The sequence below is a fragment of the Anolis sagrei genome, chromosome 2 (assembly GCF_037176765.1).
Source record: "Anolis sagrei isolate rAnoSag1 chromosome 2, rAnoSag1.mat, whole genome shotgun sequence".
Classification (NCBI taxonomy): domain Eukaryota; kingdom Metazoa; phylum Chordata; class Lepidosauria; order Squamata; family Dactyloidae; genus Anolis; species Anolis sagrei.
The window spans coordinates 23114759-23139488 of record NC_090022.1 but is presented as its reverse complement, the minus strand read 5'-3'; the positions used below and the strand labels follow the sequence as shown (position 1 = coordinate 23139488).

At 41.5% G+C, this 24730-nt stretch overlaps 1 protein-coding gene across 3 annotated transcripts in view; it reads left to right on the top strand.

The window, feature by feature from the left end:
- The window catches only part of MGAT1 (alpha-1,3-mannosyl-glycoprotein 2-beta-N-acetylglucosaminyltransferase), a 55784-nt gene that overhangs the window by 1086 nt on the left and 29968 nt on the right, over positions 1–24730 (top strand). For 2 of the 3 annotated variants that reach the window (XM_060759369.2, XM_060759368.2), the window contains exons 2-3: positions 1848–2406; positions 2489–2594. The gene's annotated coding sequence lies outside the window, so the exon portion shown is untranslated. Of the gene's footprint in view, positions 1–1847; positions 2407–2488; positions 2595–23076; positions 23594–24730 lie in introns of those variants that run through there. The other variant, XM_060759373.2, reaches the window with a different exon arrangement.

Sequence of the window (24730 nt, the reverse complement as noted above, 5' to 3'; positions counted from 1 at the left end):
TGTATATATCTTGTAAACCTCTCAGAGTCCCCTTTGGGGTGAGAAGGGCGGCATATAAATTGTCATAAATAAATAAAGAAATAAATGTAGATTTAGATATATTTGCACCTTTCTGTCTATATATGTATGTGTGTGTGTGTGTGTGTGCATGTTAAGCTTCTCAGAGTCCCCTTTGGGGTGAGAAGGGCAGCATATAAATGTCGTAAATAAATAGATGTAGTTTTAGATATATTTGCACCTCTCTGTATATATATACAGGTGTTTTGGACTTCAACTCCCACAATTCCTAACAGCTGGGAGTTGAAGTCCAAAACACCTGGAGGGCCCTAGTTTGCCCATGCCTGTAGTAGACCCTCAACCAGCACCCATGGGGTTGGGTAGATTCCTAGTAAATGTAATTTCTGGTTGCTTGAGAGTTATTTTTAAAAATAGGCCTGGTTGATATTATACCAGGCATGGGCAAACTTGTGCCCTCCAGGTGTTTTGGACTTTAACTCCCACAATTCCTAACAGGCGGGAGTTTGCCCATGCCTCTACTACACCATAGCACAAGCTCTGTATTGATATGACATTAATATTGAGATAAGAGGAATGAAAATCAAATGAAAGGCCAACTTAATCTCACGCAGCTATAGGCTGGGTTAAGTGCAATGGATATGGAACATGGCTATGAGTTGGATGTGGCTTTAATTATAATTTTAAGACCACTTCAGTTTCTAATTGAGATTGTTTAGTAATGTTTTATTTCTTATTATTGTATTTGGTGAATGTATAAGTTTTGATATGCTTTATTTATATGTATTTATATGTAATGCCATTGAATTTTTGCCATATGATGCTATATGTTAGCCGCTCTGAGTCCCTCAACAAGGGAGAGAGGGCAACATATAAAACATGGAAATAAATAAATATCATCAAAATTGTTTTTGCTATATTTTACAAATTGATGTTTTTTGTGTAATATACAATATAATATGTATTGTATGTTATACAATATAATATGTATCGTATGTTATACAAAATATAATACAGAGAGAATGCTTCTGGAACATGGCCATACTCACAGCAATCCGATGTTATTTTTATTTAAAATATTATTTGAGTTCCGATTAACTGAGGGTCTACAGAGAGTCTACTGTTATATATTTTTGGAAAGAGAGGTGTGTGACAAGTGCTTCATCCTTTTGCCTTCATACAGGAGAAATTTTGTTGAGTAAATACTATTTGGTTCTCTATTAGGGTTAGCAGTTTGTGAACACTTAATCCTCTTTGGTATAGATGTATATTTTTGTGTGTATGTATGTGCATATATATGAAGGGAGGTGACTGACAAGTAGCTCATTCTTCTGCTTTCATACCGGAGGAGCTTGCATTGTAGATTTAATACTGGCAGCCTCTTTATTTAGGTTAGCACATCTGTGGAATATGTGAACACTTAATGCACTTGGTGCTGGTTGTTGTAATTTTATATTTATTTGCTCCTCTCATCTCATTATATATATATACCGGTATATCTTTGGGAAGGGGGTGGAGTGACAAGTACTTCATCCTCCTCTTCTCTTCCTGCAGGAGGAGCTTTTGTTTTAGAATAAAAACTGTTTGGTGTTCTCTATTTAGGTTAGCACACCTGTAGAGCTTGTGAACACTTGATGCTCTTTGGACTAGGAGAATGGTTTATAATGGCTGCTGCAGGCTAGAGTTTGTGTGAAGTAATAGTGTTGCTCAAAAGGAATTTCTAAACTCATTTCTAATCCAGATAATATTAGCAACAGTGATCGAGGCCATGTGGGGATGACTTGCTTGCAAATTGGGAGGGACTTTCTAATCCAGATTTACATGCTATGCAGGAACAACTGAGACCAGAACAACTGTAGGTGCCATGTAGTACCTCCGTTCCTGTCAAGATGGTATAGAACCAGGAGAAGGCCTGAGTTTTCTTGAAATTTTGCTTGAAGAAACAACTCCATTGACTGATGTGCAGCTGGACTTCAGAACGGCGTCTGAGGAGCACAACTGGATGCTAATGGCAATGGAGCATTATAACCTGTGTTTTTTCTTGAGCAACTTCGATGGCTGGTGGTGAAGGGTAGTCATCCCTTCTGTGTGATGGAAGATTCTGCAAGAGCCTTAAAGACATGATGGAAATGATCTTAGGATCAGAAGGACAAGCTGCTATTCTTAATAGTAGCAGCAAGAACTAGAGGAATCTCCACCTATCACTTCCTGGTGTAACAGGATTTGCATAAAACATTTAAAGAAACAAAGAAATATTCTGGGTTATCCTCTTACGCTGACTCTTCCAAGTGGGATCTTTGGAGGGGGAGGGGGGTGCCAAGAGACCCCCCTCCCCCAGAAGACATTTTTAGACTGGCTGCCAAACATCTGTGGAGAGGCGATGCCTACCAGGTGAGAGCTGCTACTTTGTGATGGGATTTGATTTACTGGAGATGTTAACATTTGTTACACATTGGAATATTCTTTATTGTAGGCTTTGAGTATTCCTGTATTATGCAAGTATGAAACAAGTGGACTGAAACCCATATTTCTAATCGCAATAGTAAAGTCTGAAGGTGAGCAGGACCTGTGAATATGAGGTATGTTTGTCTCTGTAGCATGCACTTATTGTTCTCCCTAATATTTTATTTCCTTTCTATTACAAAAATGTAAGTTAGGTAGATTTGTATGTGCCTGTTTGGCTTTCATGATTTTTTCTTAGGGATGATCTGCAATGAATTTGATAAATATGATCCTCTATTGATTTTTTTTCTAAAGGAAGGATGTGAGTGTCTTCTGAATGCTTGATCTGTGCAGTCTTTTTTACCACTTCTATGCAGTAAATCAGGGTCTGGGGACCTTTATAAGCTTTAAATATGAGACTCATAAGGCCCATAAAAAGCCAAAAACAAATAACTGTATAGACAGGTTTGAATGAATGTATTGAACTGTGATGTGTATTCCTGAAAAAAAAGTCACTTGTGTAGTTAGCATGACTGATAAAGTATGTTGGAGATATTAATAGTGCTTTATGGTGTAGTAGTTTTGGCTATGATTTGCAATGGATATGTCAAGTGGCTTAATTTAGGATGAAAATGACGTCCTCTTAGTATGGCCTTTCCATTGGGCATGTGTGTACTTTAATTTGAAGTGGTCTCTTCCATTTTCTAATGCACTATCAGTCATACAATGATTGACATTAAATCTACTTGACAGATTAAATCTACTTAATGGAGTAGGTTAATTTTCAAGGTATTTCATATTTTTGGTACAATTTTACAGTATCATTCCCCTACAAGACAATGTAGGATGTGAGACAAAGATATAACACTTTGTCTGAAGACACCAGTTGATCAATCTAAGAACTGAGATTGGATGGAAGGGCTTTACGATCATACTTTACAATTCTCAGCATGTTGATTTACATATAAGACCATTTGAGACTACATACATTCATAAGTGTCTGTAGGTTTTGGCTACCACTTTAGAATTGATAGGAATTAGGAGCTCAGTTCTTTGGTGTCTTATAAAAATAGTAGTCCGTATTTCTTACTTGCCTCTCCCCATAGATTGAGGCAGAGGAAAGCAAAATCTTAAAATACAACATGAACTGTCAGTTAAAAAATCAACACATAGACAATTACAATATCTTTAAAACTATCAATACCCAATTTAGAAATCATAATTTAAAAATCACCTGGATAAACCTGGCAAAAAGACATAGGCCTTTATTGCTATTTTATATTCAGGCAGTGAATTCAGATATTGAATCTCTTCCAGCCAGTCTTTCCACAATTTGGGGGCGGCTGAAGAAAAAGTTATCTGGTGACCATCGCCAGTCTACTCTTAGTTAGCTGCTGTAAAATCAGAAGACTCAGGTGTACGGGGCAGATAATATGGGAGGCAGTCTTATTGTAACTAGTAGGTTTTCTTCCATGCACTACAGCGCCCTATTATTTGTATCAGCTATAATGTTAGCTGTCCATATTCTTGAGTTAATATTCAAAAATCTTGCAGTCATAGCTTTGTACTGGAAGAAGGGTGGTTCAAGTAATAGCCAACCTGCTAGTGAATATTATATCTTGCCATCTGTTGGATCTGAGGAGACTGAGTTTTGTCATTGTTTTGGACTGCAATACTTTGCCTTGAAGGTTCCTCCCTGACTCTTGCTGCCCATTCCCCCCGCCCCGCACGTTTTTGCTCCTGTTCGTAGTTGAAAGTATCCAGATTTGAGAAAATTATGGTCAGGTTAGGTTCCATTTACACTGACCACTTCATGCAGTTGAAAGTTACCTTCAAACTGCTGCAGCCAGACAACAAACCATCACAAAAGTGCATGAATGAAAGCCCTTAATAGGGATCAGTACTCTGGTTTGTGTAATCACCATTGGCCCTCAAGCTGGTTCTGGGATTTTCTATGTAGTCATATGTACTGTGAAGCCAAGTTTCAAACTGCCTTAAATGGTTAGTGTAAGCAGGGGTACAAGAAGTTCTACAATGTCTATAATGTATTCAGAGGGTTGAATTGGTTTTTCAGTAGTAAGGTTCTTTCTTAACTCTCACCTAGTGTTCAGATTCACAATTTTCCTCTCTTCTAGGAGAGGAAACATTAAGATTTACTGATATGTGCCTTCATGCCAACTCTACTTAGGTTTTCCTGACATGTTGCCACTGCCTTCCTCTGAGGCTAAGAGAGTGAAAATTCCCCAAGGCCACCTAGTGAGTTTCCATTACTGATCAGGATTTCATCCCTAGTGTCATAGAATCCTAGTCCAATATGTAAGCTACTAGAATGTGTTGATATCATCATCATAGGCTATCACTCATGGTCGAGTATGATTGCTTTCCAAGTGTAAGGTCATAGTGGTGAGTCTGTAGGTGATGTAGAGGCCTATTATTGATCCGCATGTTCTTTCGTAGTGCGGACATCAATTTCCAGATGGAAGACAGTCCTGACAAGTGTTGGCTTGATGTGCCTTACTCTTGACACGTTTCTCTCTTTCACTCTCCATTTGTGCCTTTTCGAATTTTACAGTACTGTTGGTAACAGCTGACCTCCAATTAGAACATTTGAGAGCCAGGGCCTCCCAGATCTTGGTGTCTATGCCACCGTTTTAAGGTTTGTAGGTTTTTCAGGCCATATGACCATGTTCTAGACGCATTCTCTCCTGACATTTCTCCTGCATCTATAGCAGGCATCCTCAGAGGTTGTGAGGTTCTGTTTTCCGCTCTGGTGTTGAGAGTATAGTAACTGCTTTGGGAGACGGTGATCGGGCATTCGGACCAGTGAAGTTGATGGTGGAGGATTGTCACTTAATGATGGTGGTCTTTGCTTCTTCCAACACGCTGATATTTGTCCACCTGTCTTCCTAAGAGATTTGCAGGAGGCAACTCTAATGAAATAATTTCAGAAGTTGAGTGTGATGTCTGTAGATGGTCCATATTTCGCTTGTGTAATAGGGTTGAGAGGACAATAGCTTTATAAACTAGCATCTTGGTATCCCCACAAATGTCCTGATCCTCAAACACTCTGTTTCATTTGAAAAAATGCTTCACTTGCAGAGCTTAGGCAGTTTTTTTTTTCAGTGCCGATGTTGACTTTTGTGGAGAGGTGGCTGCCAAAGTAGCAGAAATGGTCAACGTTTTCTAATGTTACACCATTAAGCTGTACTTTTGGCATTGCAGAGGGATTGACTGGTGCCTGCTGAAAGAGCACTTTGGTTTTCTCAATGTCCAGTGAGAGGCCAAGCTTTTTGTATGTTTCTGTGAAGGAGTTTAGACTGGCTTGTAGGTCTTATTCTGAATGACCACATTATCATCAGCATATTAGAGTTTTATAACAGACGTCGTTGTGACCTTAGTTTTCGCTTTCAGTCTACTGAGTTTAAATACCTTGCAAACTGATAGATGATTTCCACACTGATAGGAAGCTTCCTATCAACAAGGTTGAAGATGGAAAATAAATTTGGAGCAATAACACATCCCTGTTTGACACCTAATTCTACTTTAAAGGGTCACTTTGGGAGCCATTGCTGTCCAAGATTGCTGCCATCATATTGTCATGGAGGAGCTGCAGGATGTTCACAAATTTGTCAGGGCATCAGATTTTATCCAAATCAATCTAGTCTTGATAGTTCTTGCTTTGGTATCCAAAACAGGAAACATGTGGTTTCTTCACAGGTTGTGTTCATAGAGGTCTTCAGTTTATTTCACTGTTACTCAACTTTTTCGGGGTGTTCTATGGGTAGATGATGCTTAAGTGTTGTTTGGAGAAGCGCCCTTTAGAGGGCTCCTGAAGGGCTTGGGTGGTTATTTTATGCCCTATTTTTCTTCCTTGGAGTCTACGTTTGGACGCAGTCTTGATGGTCATTGTGGATCGAATTAACTTGTGGCCTGTCCAGCAGTCATCAGTGCTTGCCATGGCTTTTGTGGGAAGCACATTGTGGCGGTCTGTGGCACATATAATTATATAATCTAAGATGTTCCAATGCCTTGACCGGGCTTCCATAATGTCTTAAGCTTGCTTTTCTGGTGGAAGAGCGTGTTGGTGATGACAAGGTTGTGTTCTGCACATTTGGTGAGAAGTAGGATAGTCATTCAGATTGCTGTTTTCAAACCAATATTTTCTTCCATGTGTCAACACTGGTTCTGAATAGGATCTAGTTCTGTGCACCACAGTGTTTACACTGTATATGCAATAAACTGCAGCTTATTTTGTTGAAGTTTTTGGCTAATGAGGTCAGCGATTCCGAAGCGGCTTCAGTGATGCTTGGTTAAGCTTGTAGTACAGTCAAGCTGTTCCAACCACGCCCTGTTATTGAGTATCTCCACCAGCTGCTTGCTATGAATACTGGACGCCATCCATCTCTGTTTACCTGGAATAATTACTGTGCTTCTGTTTACATAATCATTAACTGCTGAGAAGGAGCAAGAGCCCCAATTATGGTCTGCCTTTCTCTCAAATCAGTTAAGCTTGTTATGGCTTTGAGTTAATTCGAGGAAGGTATTTAAACTTAAGACATTGCCCTGATGATGCCATGGTTTTGAGCAAAACACACAACGTGTTTAAAAAATACTGAGAATATGTCTCAGGGGTACTTTGTGCTTTTCCTGCATGGCAAGGGGTTGGACTAGATGGCCCATGTGGTCTCTTCCAACTCTGTTATTCTGTGTTTCTATTGGAGTGGTTTGTGGGGAGAGTTATGCCTCCCCCCAATTTGGTAGAGTGTGATTTTGTTTGACTTATCAATATGCCCAGCTTCTGTGTAAAGAAGGACCAGACTATACAAAAGACGGATTCTCTCTTGGTGAGCCATATCTGATAGTAGTTCTATAGTTGTTGCCATGACAGCAGTTAATTCCAATTTCGTTAGCATGCCACTCCAAATCAAGCAAAACTCTAGTTAAGTTTTGTCAAGATCATTTAGCAACTGATGGCTTAGCAGCATCACTTGTTCCTTTATCTGTAGGCAGTGCCATCTGTTCATAGTGTAATGTTAGGTCCTTTGGAATTGACCCAGAGAAAAGCTAATGAAGAAATGGAACTGAGTCTTAAAGAATGAGTGGGGAATTCCACCTAATAAGGGAGTCAGTTTTATGCCCTGGACCTTTTGAGGATTGCATGGAGTTCCCTAAACCAAAAGAAAGTGGCCAAAAACCGGAGGGAAAAAGCTGAACAGTGTGGGAAGGAGCAGTTATGTGTCTTATTTTGAAAAGACGAAGTCTCACTTTTGGAGGTTTCTTGGAAAGGTATTTCATCAATTCTTACCAGAAAAAAAGTCTGGGGGATTTGAGGAAGTCAGGAGTCTCAAATGGTCTTGAGGGCAACCCCAGTCTTAAAGGTTCAGCTCAATAGACAGGTGCATGGCTACTTGCATTGGCACTGGTCACTGTCCTGAAGGGGGCAGGATTGTGAGGGGTGGGCCACGGGGGTGTGCCTTTGCCTCCCTCCCCTTAATGCTGCTTCTCTGTCTCAGTCTAAAGTTGCGCCCAAGGGAGAGGGAGCACACCTCAGCCACTCACCTGCTCACCCAGGCCTCTTTTGCCAGGTAAAGCAAGCCTCGCCTCTTGGGATCTGTGTGCTTATTTGGCTGTGTGTCCAGGCCATCAGGCCCCCTCTGTTGGGTCATTTAACATAACGTTCATTTTATGAGTATAGTTTTTTTAGCATACACCTTCCTTGTGCATGAACACACACACAGTCTCTACCTGTATAAGAGTAGTCTGTCCTTTTTCGCTTTGGCACTGCTTGCTCTGTCCTAAAGGAGACTGGATTGTGCGGGGGGTGGGGGGTGCAGCAGGGGCATGCCTTTACATTCCCCCCTCAACGCTGCTTCTCTGCCTCAGTCCAAACCTCTGTGTGAGAGTAGTCTGTCCTTCGCTTCGGTGCTGCTCGCTCTGTCCTAAAGGGGGTAGGATTGTGTGGTGGTGCGCAGCAAGGGCAGGCCTTGGGGGCGCACCTTTGCCTTCCCCCCTCAATGTTGCTTCTCTGCTTCAGTCCAAAGTTGCACCAGAGGGAGAGGGAGCTTACCTTGGCCACACACCCAAGCTTCTTTGGCCAGGTAAGGCAGACCTCACCTCTTGGGCTCTGTGTGCTTTAGAATTCAGCGGTTAAAATCTAGACACAGATTGCTTCTCACATGGACAATTATATGTTGTGTGTTCTAGAGTTGGCAAGCCATACAATCTCTATATCTGCACAGACAGTGGAACAACAAAACATATTGCATATCTACAAGCATCATGAAATTGAATATATTAGAAACCCGCTCTCTCTCTTTTTTTTTTTTCCATTTAACCAGACAGGGCCACAGCAATGCATGGCCGGGTATAGATAGTAAAGAATAAAAATGAATTATACAGAGGCCTTTTCTTTCCTCTGATGCTGCTGAGCCTATGGTAATTCTGACTGCTGGACATTCATGTTGCCTCCTTTGCTTAAAAAAAAAGAGAGAGTGATAGAGAGTCCAGATGCTAAGTACCTAGGAGAATGAACAGGCTTTGTTCTTGCTCTCTTAATCCTTAAAAATGGCTTTTAGATAAGGGTGATGTGCTTGTGGCATGTTCAGAGGACCTGAATGCTATTTTACTTGCCTGGAGCTTATTAGGTCTCTTGTGTTCTGTGTCTTTCTGCCTGCCTACTGTGACAGTTGCCTTGCAAATGCTTTGCCTGAAAGGATGGCTTGGAGTGAGGTGGCTGTTCCGCTAAGAGGGTATTTGGATGCATCCATGAGACCAAAATCCATTTATGTGTTTCCTCCAAATTGAGTGTGCGAAATTGAACTATCTAGTTTTCCCCAGCCTCCTCCAATTAAGAGCCATAGCCTTAGGGAGCACCACAGCATGGATGCATTTGCACTCACAGCAGAAAGCTTTCTGTGAGTGCTATACTACGAATGCCATTACTTGCCCCATGTGATGCCTCTGTGCATGTTTATAATTTTGCACACGGGCAAAGTAATAACAGAAACTGCTCTCCTAGATCGTTCTTGCTTTGCAGCCTCTTGTAGTGGTCATCCAAGCCCATAAATTTCTGTCTGTTTAGCAGCACTAGACTTGGTGTGTTTGCTTCATGCTTTTGATTCTACCCTTACTGGCTGCTATCATTCTTCAGCAGATGATCCTGAACAGAGTGTGAACATCCTGCCTTTGTTGCTTTCTATTTTTTTTAAAGATGTTTCCTTTCCTGGCAATGTACAGAAATCTCTAAAATGAATGGGTTTGAACTCTGCATTTCATTATGAAGTTTTGTCCTATTTTTATTGCAACCTGCTTCTTTCTTGAGTCTTTTGAATTTAAAAGTGTGAATTTAAAAAAATGTGCAGAGAGTGCATGTATGTGTAAATGTTGAGGTGCAAATCTAGTTTTTAATGAGGAAAAATGGCTATCTGGCCAAAAAAAAAAATCTGCATTTCATGATTTTCCAATACATAGGTGACTTTCCTATGGCAGATCTTGAATTTCTGTAATCATATTTATTTATTTATTTACCATGCTTGTATCCCGCCTTTCTCAATACCGAAAAGGACTCAAGGCTTATATACAAAGGCTTATATAGAATCATAGAATCATTGAGTGGAAGAGTACGTCGTGGGCCATCCAGTCCAAACCCCTGTCCTATAGATACCTCATTTTTTAAGAGCTTAGAATAGAGGTCATCCTGATATATTCATTGGTTGTTGGTTGATGTTTGCTTTTATGTTTTGTTATAATGTTTTTATTTTGTTTTATGCTATTGTTAATATATTTTAATATGTTACATTTTAACTATTGGGCTTGCCACTTTGTAAGCTGCCCTGAGTCCCATCGGGGAGATGGAGGCGGGGTACAAAAATAAAGTTATTATTATTATTATTATTATTATTATTACTACTACTACTACTACTACTATTTCAGCCCAGCCATTGGTCAAACACACCTACTTTTGCAATTAGTTCCCAATTGGCAGAAGTCTGTCTTGGAAGGAGGTAAAATTTTAAACCTTTCTTATGCTATGGTTTTGATATGGTGATATCATGCCTTAATACTTACTTGATTTCTGTTTAAACCTTTAATATATATCTTTGTGTGCAGCACAGGTGCTTTCAGACTGACTTGCACCAGTTCATTGGCTATACATTTAAATTGTCATGAATGTTTCTTTACAAGTTAGCTTCATGTTTGAAATACTTGGATTTATTTCCTGAGAGGTTTTGTATATCTTTTATGGAATACGTTTACCACAGCTTATAATTTATCCAGGCTTTTAGTCCCAGAAGGGTTACATTGAGCTTTCCTCTAGAAGAGGTATGGGCAAACTTCAGCCCTCCAGGTGTTTTGAACTTCAACTCCCACAATTCCTAACAGCCTACTGGCTGTTAAGAATTGTGGGAGTTGAAGTCCAAAATACATGGAGGGCTGAAGTTTGCCCATGCCTTCTTTAGAAGGTCTTTCCAAAAGCATTCTCACAGAATAACTGATGGGTTTATGAATTGTTACATAAGTATTGCACCGGTTGAGGTATTGATGTTCCCATCCTGTTGCTGCAGTGGAGAGCGGCAAACTAGTACAAATCTAGTGCATTGTTTGTATAATTCATTGAGCGCTATGTTTATTTTGCACTTTCCCTTGGCTCTACTTAGGAATTCACTGCACTTACTCAAGCCCAGGCCCAGCTCCAATTTTGTTTTCAGCTATGATACTGTATTTATGATGTTGTTGTGATTGTGTTATGTTTTTATTTGATCAATGTGGTTGTTTTATCTGTAATTTTTGGGCTTGTCCCCTTGTAAGCCGCCCCAAGGCCCCTTGGGGAAATGGTGGCGGGTTATACAAATAAAGTTATTATTATTATAACTGAATTTCTTTAAGAGGAGAAGAAAATCTCATGAATGTGATTTTTGGCGATAAGATTGGATATACAGTCTCTGTGGCTTCCTGAAGAAATCCTGAGCTGTATTTCTTTAGGCTACTTACACAGTCTTTAACCCACTCAATATATTGAACTTCATTCCTACCTTTTTATAAAAAAAATCTCTGGTGTGCTGAAAATCGTGTCCTATATTTACAGTTTGATCTTCCATTTTATTTCTTTTCTGCCACAGTGGAGGGCTGCTGCATAGCCTCGATGCTGTCTGCTAACTCTCTCCTAGAGTCAGGCACAATGTTTTTCTTCCACTTTGAAGCTTGTCCTTTGTGAATGTTTCTGTTATCTTCAAATGTTCTCTAGAATTGGTGAGTTGCTTAAAAGAGTTGAAGGTAGAGGGAATAAAATACAGAAAGATGTAGCCTGCAAGTGAAAACCATAATGAAATATAAACAGCATTGTGAGATAGCACCAGGGTCTCAGGTCTTATAATTGGGCCTATTGCGCTGTGTGGTGCTTAAAGAAAACCCAGCCACAGCAACCTGATTGTCTGCTTAAAGTATTACCAAAGTTTCCAGATGCTGTGCAGCACATCCAAGTTGCAGTTTCCAGTGTTAGGTGAAGTTAGGGCTGAGGTAGCTATATATCTTTAATGCTTCCAGGAGAGTTGGGTAACATATTGTCCATACTAGCATTGTCCACAGTTTCGCAGACGTTTCTAGCCCACCAACATGTTTTTCTAGCTGCCCCTGTGCCACATTAGCTCTTTATTTCCTCCAGAAATAGGAGGCCATACCTTGTTCAGTTTGCAGAAGCTTTCCAGATTCCCCTTCTAGACATATTTTTTGCTTGCCCCAACAACCAAGGCAGTGACTGGGTTGCTGCGAGTTTTCCAGGCTGTATGGCCATTTTCCAGAAGCATTATCTCCTAACATTTCACCCACATCTATGGCAGGCATCCTCAGGGGTTGAGGGATCTCTTGGAAACGAGTCAAGTGAGATCTGTATATCTGTGGAATGTCCAGAGTGGAAGAAAGAACTCTTGTCTGCTTGAGGCAATTGCGAACCTTGCAGATTGCCACCTTGATTAGCATTTAATGGCCATGGACATTCCACAGATAAACCTCATTTGCCTAGTTTCCAGCAGACCCCTCAACCTCTGAGGATGCCTGCCATAGATGTGGGCGAAACATCAGAGAGAATACTTCTGCAACATGGCCATACAGCCTGGAAAATTCACAGCAACCCAATGATTCTGGCCATGAAAGCCTTCGACAACACAAGGCCAACTTGGTGGCATTTTAAAAGGCACATTTTGGGGTCTTATGTTTATTTATTTATTTATTTGGGGTGCTTCTACCCCGCCCTTCTCAACCCCCTAGGGGGGACTCAGGGTGGCTTACAAAAGGCACATTTCGATGCTTAACAATTACAACATACAATGCAATATATAATACACAAATTTACCACATAATATCACAGTTATAACTGATTAAAACAATCAGACAGTATACTAGCAGCAATAAAACATCTTGTGGTCAGTGTTCACCAAATCCAAGTCCGTAAACCATTTAGCATTGTCATTGTCCTTTCCTATTCTTGTCATTATTGGTTGTCTTTGTACATATGCCAGCTTACCCGAAGGCCTGTTGTTTATTAACATCATGAGGAACTCCTTCTTATGGAGATAGGGAAGTTTTGAGAAATTATTGACCTCAAATGAAAAAGTTAAGGTTTTCTTCTCATTTTTCGGTATATCACAGAGGAATTAACAAAGTAGTTTTATCTCTTTCACGCAAGTTTTCTAAAATTATCCGAGCAGGGGTTTCCCTGCTGTTATATGGCAGGTTTCACATTTGAGAAAACAAGTCGTAATCTGCTTGAAGCTGAACCATGCAGATTGTCTACAGACTTCTTGTAGAGATAGTAGTCCAGCTGTACTCCTTTGTGCCTAGAGAATTCATTCATTAGTTCTAGAATAATGCTGTGCTGTAATTCCATTTACAGTGCAGATCCTTAGAAGGCAACAAAATCATAAGGTGGGAGGGGGAATCTTGAAGACCATCTAGTCGCTTCAACTCCAGCATCCTTACCAGTTAGCTATCTGGTCTATGCTTAAAGGATTCTAGTGAGGTAGGACCCACCACATTCTGAAGCATTCTGTGCCACCGTTGAACAGCTTTCAGTGAGAGCTGAAAAATATAGTTAACCTTTTCCTTGCGCCCCAATTAATTTTTACTGCTTTCTTTTTCAAATACTGTCTTTAGCCAGGGCTGAAAACTCAGTTGAGTCCTTTCGCTTGACTTTAGCCTCAGTTTCCCATTATGAAACCCTCTTTCTTCTCGGTACATGAATCACAGTGTCCCAGGCAGGGCAGGATGGATTCAGTGCATATTATGTCTCCATTGTGTCCATGGAAGGTATCTGTCTAGTCCTTTTAAAGGCTAACAGAGGAACTATGAAACAAGACAATGGGTGATGAAAACCCAACAGATCATATTCTCTCAGAATAATAGGCAGAGATTTCTGCCTGTGGCATTCATTATTTATATATATTCCTAGGATTTTAATTTTGCCTTTTTTCCCAAAAGGGGATGCTAGTTAGACAACAAAGCACACGAGGGAGTGGTCACAATATAATAAGTAATACTGTAGAATCAAGTTTTAAAAAGTACGATGCACTAAATGCAAGTCTCGCTTGTCTTTTAAGGGCCCAGAGCTGAATGCTGGCAAGGCTCCCTGGGAAGAGAATCCAGCTATGGCTGGAGTGTTGCATTTATTTTTACAAGGCTGTGTTTTCCCCCCAAAGGGCTTTATTACATGATATTTCACCGCTTAGTTCTTAGCAGGCGGAATAAAATTATCAGTGAAGATGTTCTTTTGGATGTACATAAAAAGGTATGTCAAGATTTCCCCTGACATTAAGTCTAGTCGTGTCCTATTGGGGGGGGGGGGGTGTGCTCATCTCCATTTCTAAACTGAAGAGCCAGCCTTGTCCATAGACACCTCTAAGGTCATGTGGCCAGCATAACTGCATGAGCATCGTTACCTTCCCCCAGAAGACGTACCTATTGATCTACTCAAATTAGCATGTTTTCGAACTGCTAGGTTGGCAGAAGCTGGGCCTAACAGTGGGAGCACACCCCACTGCCAAGATTCAAACCGCCAAGTTAAGCATTAGGATCCAAGTACAGGCAGTCCCCAAGTTATGAATAAGATAGGTTCTGTAAGTTTGTTCTTAAGGTGAATTTGTTTGTAAGTTGGAACCAGGTACATTTTTAAAATGTAACTCCAGCCATATCTATCTATGGAGCCCCCGGTGGCGCAGTGGGTTAAAGCCCTGTGCCGGCAGGACTGAAGACCGACAGGTTGCAGGTTCAAATCCGGGGAGAGGCGGATGAGCTCCCTCTATCAGCTCCAGCTCCTCATGCGGGGACATTAGAGAAGCCTCCCAGAAGGATGATAAAAACATCAAATCATCCGGGCGTCCCCTGGGTAACGTCCTTGCAGACGGCCAATTCTCTCACAACAGGAGCGACTCCTGACATGACCAAATCTATCTATCTATCTATCTATCTATCTATCTATCTATCTATCTATCTTTGGATAGCAAAGGGAAGGGTTAATTCCCCCGGGGTTGTTTGTTCTGCTGTCTGTGCCCCTTTTCAGAAGATTTCACAACAATTTGATCTCTGTGATCACTGGATTTTGAAAAATTTGGCTTGCTGTGGAAACAAGGATTGGCGAGGAAGCTTCAGTGGAGACCTCTTTTCCCCATTATAACTCTTTCAAGAGTGAATTTCCCTTCTGAGGGGTAGATTTCTCTCCTTTTTGTCTTAATTATGATTCATTTGTAAGTCAGATGTTTGTAATTCATGGACTGTCTGTAGTTCTATCTTGATGATGGTGAAATTGCCACAAATTCCCCTGATCCCAGATTTTTGCTGATCTAAAGGGATGTGATCAGACAAGCAGTGACTGGCCCCTATGTGGTTAGGAAAGAACAACAAACCTTGGAATTTACAGGCACGGCTACATATATTTCTGAGAAAACACGGATACGTGCCTTCAAGCCAGCTCTGACTTAATGTTGATCCTGTCCCAGAATTTTCTTTGCAAGGTTTCTGCAATGGAGGTTTTACATTAGCTTCCAGTAAAAGAGTATGTCTTGGCTAATGCTCCCTGGTGGGTTTTCATAGCTGAGCAGCGATTTGATCCATGGTGACGTGGAGTCCTAGTCCCAATGCTTCCGTTCCTGAAAATACTGTTAATTTTGCAAAAATCTTTATTGGGTGGGATGGAGAGAATGTACTTTTGCTGCCTGCCAACATGCAATACTTTTGAAGCAGACTCAATTATGCCCTCCTGCTTCCTTTGTAACGCAACCTTTTCCTATCTGGAGGCATCATGTGAGGTACACACACGTGTACACACATATACAGTTGGCCCTCTGTATCCATGGAATCAACTATTCATGTTTCTTCTTCATTCATTCAGTCATTTACAACTCTTTGTGACCTCATGGACCAGCCCATGGCAGAGCTCCCTGTCTGTCGTCACCTCCACCAGCTCCTTCAGAGTCAAGCCAGTCACTTCAAGGATGCCATCCATCCATCTTGCCTTTGGTCAGCCCCTCTTCCTTTTTCCTTCCATTTTCCCCAGCATAATTGTCTTCTCCAAGCTTTCCTGTCTCCTCATGATGTGGCCAAAGTACTTCATCTTTGCCTCTAATATCCTTCCCTCCAGTGAGCAGTCGGGCTTTATTTCCTGAAGTATGGACTGGTCGGATCTTCTCGCAGTCCAAGGCACTCTCAGAACTTTCCTCCAACACAGTTCAAAAGCATCTCTCTTCCTTCGCTCAGCTTTCCCTATGGTCCAGCTCTCACATCCGTAGGTGACTATGGGGAATACCATTGCGCTAACTATGTGGATCTTCGTTGCCAGTGTGATGTCTCTACCCTTCACTATTTTATTGAGATTGGACATTGCTCTTCTCCCAAGAAGTAAGCGTCTCCTGATTTCCTGGCTGCAGTCTGCGTCGGCAGTAATCTTTGCACCTAGAAATACAAGGTCTGTCACTGCCTCCACGTTTCTCCTTCTATTTCCCAGGTGTCAGTCATTCTTGTTGCCATAATCTTGGTTTTTTAAATGTTTAACTGCAACTCAGCTTTTGTGCTTTCTTCTTTCATCTTGATTAGAAGGATCCTCAGCTCCTCCTCACTTTCGGCCATCAAAGTGGTATCATCTGCATATCTAAGGTTGTTAATTTTTCTTCCAGGAATCTTCACCCCAGCCTTGCATTTGTCAAGCCCTGCACATCGCATGATGTGTTCTGCATACAAGCTGAATAGGTTGGGTGAGAGTATACAACCCTGCCGTATGCCTTTCCCAATCTTGAACCAGTCTGTTGTTCCATATTCCAGATTTTTCCCCAAAAGCAAGCATTAATTTTGACGTTATCTATTTTGCATTTTGTTGCACTATTATCTATATAATGGAATGTGAGCATCCATGGCTTTTGGTATCTAGCAGGGGGTCCTGGAACCAAACAGGCACACATTCAAAAAGGAAATATCAAAGAGGAAGTGCTCTTTACCCATATACCGTGTGTGCGTGCGTGCTGTCTGCTCTGCACAGGGAGATTTCTGTGTGTGGCTGAAAAATGTATTTTTAAATAGATTGCCAGAAACAGAACAGAAATACGATGACACACTACTAGAGGGGGTAATTATGAATTGACCTGCTGCCAGCTTGCTACAGCCTGCAGACAATAGCCAACTGAGATTAGAAAGAATTCTTGCTGTGCAGTCCCACTTGAAGCGCCAGAAGGAGAAACTTGATTCTGTTTGGTGTTTGTGCCTTTCTTGATAGGGATAGGAATCATGACCCTCAGGTGTTGTTGAATGTTAACTCCCTGCATTCTTCACCATTGAAGTATATGAAGCAGTTCCTGTGAATCTAACAGAGGAAGGGCGTGGGAGTGCCGATAATGGGTGAGAACAAAAGAGATGCAAATAAAAACATTTTATTCAGAGAGAACATTCAGAAGCACCTTTTTCTATATACAAATGTGTATTATTTTGTGTCTTGACTGTGTATCTGTTGGTGTGGATAAAAATGCAGAAAGATTGCTCTGTAACCAGTGGAGCAGAACTGCTAAAACACTTGAGGGATGGGTTATATGGGCTTCCTTGTCCTGGCTACCTACATCTTTTCTGCTAGGCATATCAAGGGCTACAACTACACTATAATGCAGTTTGAGACCACTTGAACTGTCATAGCTGTATGCGCTGGAATCTTGGAAGTTGTAGTTTGGAGAAGCACAATGACTTTTTGGCAGAGAAGGCTAAAGATCTTGTAAAACTTCCAATATCGCTGATTCCATAGCATTGGGCCATGGCAGTTAAAGTGGTATCAAGCTGCATTAATTCTGCAGTACACTCAAGGGCAAGTGAAGGCATCTATTAGGTCCCATTATAATGTTGTCTGAGGTGATATTGCATAGAGAGGTTGGCATTGAAACTTGCATTTATTGCAGGAACTAATTTCTGAGATTATTTTTCTTTGGGGTAATCCGTAACTCATGGTGAGTAGCTATTCTGTAATGGGAAGCAATCTGTAAGCTAGGAAATGGCAGAAGCTTTTCCCTCATAGCCTTCACATGTCTCTCTTCTTTTATCCTGAAGCTCAATTGAACTTGAACCTTCCTGAAAAGAATAAAACAGGTGAGAATAATCTGTCTCCCCAGATGGTTTGGGCTTCAACACTTCACAATATTTGGCATTGGTTATTGACCAAGGCTGCTGTGAGTTTCAGCATTTGAAGGACTGCTTGGTTCACAAAGCTGACATAACAAAAAGTATTCATAGGGCATTCCCAGATCTCTTTAGTTGCCCACACAATTTTTCTTCCCTTTTCTTTTATCCTTGTAGCAGTAGTATTGGTCCTCCTCATTCTTGTTGGTCTTGGTGAGCAGATGACAAATCATCTTTTCTTTCTTCTACTTGCTATTTTGGGGATTCCTCCTGTTTTGTGCAAAAATGCTGTATTGTTTGATTCCACTTATCAACCAAGCCAAGCCATGTTGAAAACAAACCAACTTTTGGTCAGTGAATTCTCCTCACCTTCTGTTACTCTGTTTGCCACACTTCAGATGGAAATCCAGGCTTTGTGTTACTGCTTTTAGTAAAATATTTTATATTGACTCTTCCCAGATTAAGCTGCTGATAGTCGTAGAAAAGTGAATTTGGCATCCTGAGCAAACCAGCTGGACAAAAACATCCCGATCCTTTGAATCTCAAGGGAAGGCATATTTTTGTACACCTGTGAACAAGGCTGACACTGTTGCTTTGCTTAGCTCTATGTGAGCTTTCAGGGTGGTCTCCTGACAGCATCCAGTTTGTCCAGAAGATTATTCCCAGAATTATCCAGAAGATTATTCCCTTAAGAGTTTCCTCATATTTGGAAAGCAAGGCTAAATTGAGGTCATTGGATCCCGTGACATTGTTAGGCAGGGGAACACATGGTCTGTAATTTCCTTTGTTTGACTCCTAGATATGTAGTCTTCAAGCCCTGGAATTGGATTTAAAGATGCTTGGAATGGAAGCCATATTTTGTGGCTGGGTTGCGCTCTGCTCATTGGCATTCATTTCAAGTGCTCTTTCCATGCTCTGAAAAACTGCAGTTTGGAGATCAGCATTGTTTCTTCCCTAGGATAAATGATGTCAGAATTTGGACATGTAATTTTGGATGATAGTTTCTAGAATCACCTATTCTGGCTAGTCTCAATGTAACTTTCCAAATTTTAGTCTTGGCAGTTGCCAAAATATGAATCAACTCATAAGGAAAATAATCTTCTGAACGAGCCGGGTGCCATCAAGGGAGGAAGAGACTGCTTGAAATCTCAAAAGCTCAGATTTGCATTTTGCGTCATACCAGGGGATACATTTTGAAGTGAGCAATAGTTGTCTACTAAACAATTTTGCCAGTCCCCACTGCATTGCTCCAGAACAAGTTAAGCTCTAGGCCAGAGACTCTTTAACCCTCCCTGTCTGTCTCAGTGTGTGAACACAGATTTTGGAATTTCTCTCTCCTTATGATGTGTCACATCTGCATATTCCCCTTCAAGGGCCAAAACAGAGCTAAGTTCAAGAGAACTCTGCCAAAGCCTTACGTTGCCCTTTTCAAGGGACCTGTGGTTTGTCAGTGCCTGACATTTTCATAGATGAAAGTGACTGAGCTTCCTAATGAGGAATGCTGGCCTTGGAGACCAGATGGAAAGCCTTTGTGTTTCAGACTGAGTTCTCTCTGCCGCTTACCTGTCTCTCCCTCAGATTGTTTTGGAACCAGCCCAAGGTTCCAAAATTGAGAAAGGTTGAGAAAATACTGTGTTGAAATTGCACCTTTCTGCTGTATGATGATGGGTTGTTTCCACTTCTCATCCTGTCCTTTGGCTTTTCTGCTCTAATCACTAGACCAGGCATGGGCAAACGTGGACCCTCCATCCAGGTGTTTTGGACTTCAACTCCCACAATTCCTAACAGCCTACTGGCTGTTAGGAATTGTGGGAGTTGAAGTCCAAAACACCTGGATGGAGGGTCCAAGTCTACCTGCACTAGACTATATTTATATAACCTTTGTTGTTTATTCTTTCATTCACTTCCGACTCTGTGACCTCATGGACCAGACCACACAAGAGCTCCGTGTCAGCCATCCCCATCCCCAGCTCCTTCAGAGTCAAGCCAGTCACTTCAAGAATACCATCCATCCATCTTCCCCTTGGTCGGCCCCTCTTTCTTTTTCCTTCCATTTCCCCAGCATCATTGTCTTCTCTAAGCTTTCCTGTCTTCTCATGATGTGGCCAAAGTACTTCAACTTTGCTTCTCATACCCTTCCCTCCAATGAGCAGCCGGGCTTTATTTCCTGAAGGATGGACTGGTTGGATCTTCTTGCGGTCCAAGGCACTTTTAGAATTTTCCTCCAACATCACATCTCAAATCATCTATCTTCCTTCACTCGGCCTTCCTTATGGTCCAGCTTTCACATCTATAGGTGACTACGGGGAATACCATTGCTTTGACTATGCGGATCTTCGTTGCCAGTGTGATGTCTCTGTGTAACTTTGTGAAAGAATAATAGACCATGGTTGCCTAGCTGGATTTGCTCTAGGTATGCACAAGACATACATTGTAGAAAGGAAATGGATTTGGATCTTCTTAAAACCCTATGCATGCTACTGCAAGTTTCTTTGTGAAAGGAAAATTTGGGAGGGAGTATTTGAGAATCCTTAATTTTAACATCAGCATTTAGCTCCTTCCACATTTCTTTGGTTCTAACTATTTCCTAGAACTTCCTTTTGCCTCCTGAATTTGGTTGTGCTAACTTCCTGTTTTGTTTGGTCCACTCTGTTCCTTTCCCCTTTCCTTTTACATAATTATGCAAGGACTAGGCGGGCTGGGATACAAAATTCTGTTTCTGATTAAGGGTTAGGCAGCTGCGGTAAGGATGGATTGCATGAGCTGGTCCTAATTTTGTGTCTGGCTCTTCCTGGGTTCACTTGCAGCCTTGATCTGCCGAAGCAATAAAGCGTTTTCATTGTCGGTGTTGTACATGTTGCACTTCTAAGTGTACTACAATCTGATTTGCTTCCTTAATGGCATCATGAAATCACCGAGGCCAAGTGAGTTGGGGAAGTGAGTGGGGATTTTAACCTCTGTCCTTTTAACTACATCGGCTTCCTGTGCAGTTAATTGGATTTTTCCTCCCCCTATTCCACCTTTGGTTGAGGAGAGTTTATAGTAAACCCAGGAACTGCATATAAACGTGTCCACTGTAAAGCTCCAATATGTTATCTACCATTTTATCTCTGTTTCCTTCCTTCCAAGCAGTTTCTTCCCTTATCTACAGTATGTGAAAGACCAAACTACTCCCAGCCACAGGTGACACTTGGCTTTCCCAGTCTTCCCCCATTGGGACCTGTGAGGAGCCTGCCAATACTTTCTCTTTAATCCCCTTCCCATGACAGAAGGTCTATGTATGTAGGAGTGTCTTTGAACCCCCCTAATGCACAGGCCGACTAATGTCTTTTCACTGATTTCCACAGGGTTCTGCCCTCCCTCTTCTGTATCCTGTTTACCTCTCTGCTTCTCTCTCTCCTTCCCCAGCAGAGATCAGGTAACCAGCAGGCTGGGAAGAGAACAGTTAATGGTTAACACTCCTCTGTGGGGAAACGTGGCAGCAGAAATTAGCTCATTGTGGTTGTTGCTTGCTTTGCTAGCTAATCATCTCCAGGAAATCTGGTTTCTTTCCTTCCAAAGATTATTCCCAGCATTTTAGCAACCATCCTTCAGCCTTAGCTCATGTTCCTTCCAGATATTCCTGTCCAGTTCTACCTCACTGTTAACAGAAGAGGTCATTGGGTTGCTGTAAGTTTTTCAGGCTATATAGCCATGTTCCAGAAGCATTCTCTCCTGATGTTTCTCCTGCATCTATGACCGGCATCCTCAGAGATTGTGAGGTCGGTTAGAAACTAGGAAAATTGGGTTTATCTATCTGTGGAATGTCCAGGGTGAGAGAAAGAACTCTTGTCTGTTGGAGGTAGGTGTGAATGTTTCAATTGGCCACCTTTATTAGCATTTAATGGCCTAGCAGTTTTCAAGGTGTGACTTGACTTACTGCCTGGGGAACCCTTTGTTGAGAGGTGATTAGCTGTCCCTGATTGTTTCATGTCTAAAGTTCCTCTGTTTTTTGAGTGTTGTTCTTTACCGTCCTGATTTTAGAGTTTTTTTAATACTGGTTGCCAGGCTATTTTTTTTTCATTTTCACAGTTTCTTCCTTTCTGTTGAAATTCTTCACGTGTTTGTTGATTTCAGTGGCTTATCTGTGTAGTCTGACATGGTAGTTGTTAAAGTGGTCCAGCATTTCTGTCTTCTCAAATAATATGCTGTGTCCAGGTTGGTTCAAAAACTGGGGAACTCCAGACAATAAACAATCAGGGATAGATAATCACCTCTCAATGAAGAGTTCCCCCAGGAAGTAAGAAGTCACACCTTGAAAACTGCTAGGCCATTAAATGCTAATCAAGGTGGCCAATGGAAACATTCACACTACCTCCAACAGCCCTGTCTCCAACCCTGGACATTCCACAGATATATAAATCCCACTTGCCTAGTTTACAACAGACCTCACAACCTCTGAGGATGCCTGCCATAGATGCAGGAGAGAGTGCTTCTGTAACATGGCCATACAGCCTGAAAAACTTACAGCAACCCAATGATTCTGGCCATGAAAGAGGTCACATTTGTCGGTTGGCATAAATGGTACTTGACTTTTGTAGCTGAGTTCAGAATCTAATCCCTACTTTAACTTCAGTGGACATTGCTTATGAATGAAGAATATCCTAAGAAACTGAGGTTAGAATCCAGTCCTCCTGTTTTCCCATACTGGTTAGCATAGCATTTTCAGGCTCACAGTGTCCTATGTGGAAACATAGACACACAAGGGCAAACTCCAGTCCTTTGTAGTCACTCTTTAAACATTTGTTAGCTTCTGAATGATTCATTTGCACTGATTCTGGGTGTGTTCGAGTTAAGCTTTCCTCCTTCAGGTTGAAGAGCAGAGGCCCCCCAGCTTCCTGAATCCCGATAGAAAGGGCCACCCTATAGCAACTGCTTTAACCCTGCCCACATCCTTCCTAAAAGGAGGAGTCACAGTTTCAGATATCTGGGAGGGAGCGAAACTATCACTCAGAGCTTCAAACTTCAGCAGAGCAGCGTGCCGTTCTCTCCAGTTCTCTCTGCTTGTGCCGCCAAACGGGTCTGACAGAGTGCCATCCTCCCACATTTGGAAATCGGATCCTGGTAGAAAGATTTTCCACCCCAAGCAATTAAACCTGCCAGAGAGACAGACGGCAAGTTCATAACATTGGATTAGGGCTGTTGATTGGAGTAAGATAAAAGGTGGGCCAGAGGAAAGTTAAATACTGCTTAATAGCAGCAGCGTGTTTGAGGTGGACTTATCTCTGTGTCATGGGCCAGGAATTGTCTCACCGAAGGCGGACTTTATAATGGGCTCGGGGCAACAGTATGCACATTTTGGCTTCGCAGAGTGTGAGATTAAGGAAGGAACTCTGGCACTGAGCGTGTGACCATAGCGAGATAATGGTGGCAAAGTTACAAGTTGAACTTTTAAAAGACTGGAACATTTGCTTTATACAGAAGGAGCTTGTAAAGAACATTGCAGTCAAGCTTCAACGTGGTAAGGTCAACATAAAATTTATAAATTCTTAATTGTTTCCAATAATTAGATGTCTATGCACACATAATGAACTTAATAGACGGTGGCTGTGAATACAGTCATATAAATACTAGGTCGTATATGTGCGTGTAAAATGTATGTTTCTCTCTGTGTGTGTATGAAAGCCAGCATAATACGGTAGTCTGAGTGTTGGACTATGACACTACAGGGCCAGGGTTTGAGCCTCCATTTGGCCATGGAAAGCCACTGGGTGATCTTGGGCAAGTTGTATGCATTTAGCGTCAGACAATGGCAAGGCCAAACCCCCTCTGAACAAATTCCCACGGTAAGTTCACCCTAGCATTGTCGTAAGTGAGAAATGTCCTGAAGGCACTCAACAACATAGATGATTATAAAAACTAATTGTGCGTGTTTATGATTTATGTATGTTTCCCGCCCAGTTAACAAATAACTGCATATACAAATTTGTAAAATGGACTAAAGCTTTCCCTAGAATTGTTTCAAGGAAAAGTAATTATTTTGATATGGTTCTTGGTTGTCTTCTCTTAGTGTTTTTTCTTCTCCAAAGGAATTGATGATGGTAGAAATGGATTTCAAGAAACTTTAGCACCCCACACCTTTTAATCCCAATGAGCTTCCTCAGGGAAGCTTTAAGATACTATTCTTTTAATATTTCAGAAGCTGTCTTAAGGTCTCACAATTGCACACAGTGTTGGCTGAGCTGTTGTTGTAACAGACCTGCTGAGCCTGCTAATCTCTCTGTACAGAGCATTGTCCAAGTCCAACTCTAAGTCCAAGGTTAAATGATAACACTGTGGTGATAGATTGTTAGACTGTTGTGTCCTGAGATTAGTGACTGATCATGGCTTTTTGCATCTTCTTTTACTGGTAGCTTTGCTTCCCATTATCTATCTTGTTACCCAGTACAATATGAACATTAGATTTTATAAAGTGTCAGGACAAAGTCTAACGCTTTTTATTTCTGCGACTTTACAGAGTTTGCAAGGCTGTCATTCTCACCTTTTAGCTGGGGAAAACTGAATTGATTTGCCTTTTCTCCAGACCCATAAGGGTAGTCAAGGAGAAAGCAGGACCTGGTTTCTGTAGATATAAAAACCAGCATGAAAGAGGGAGTTA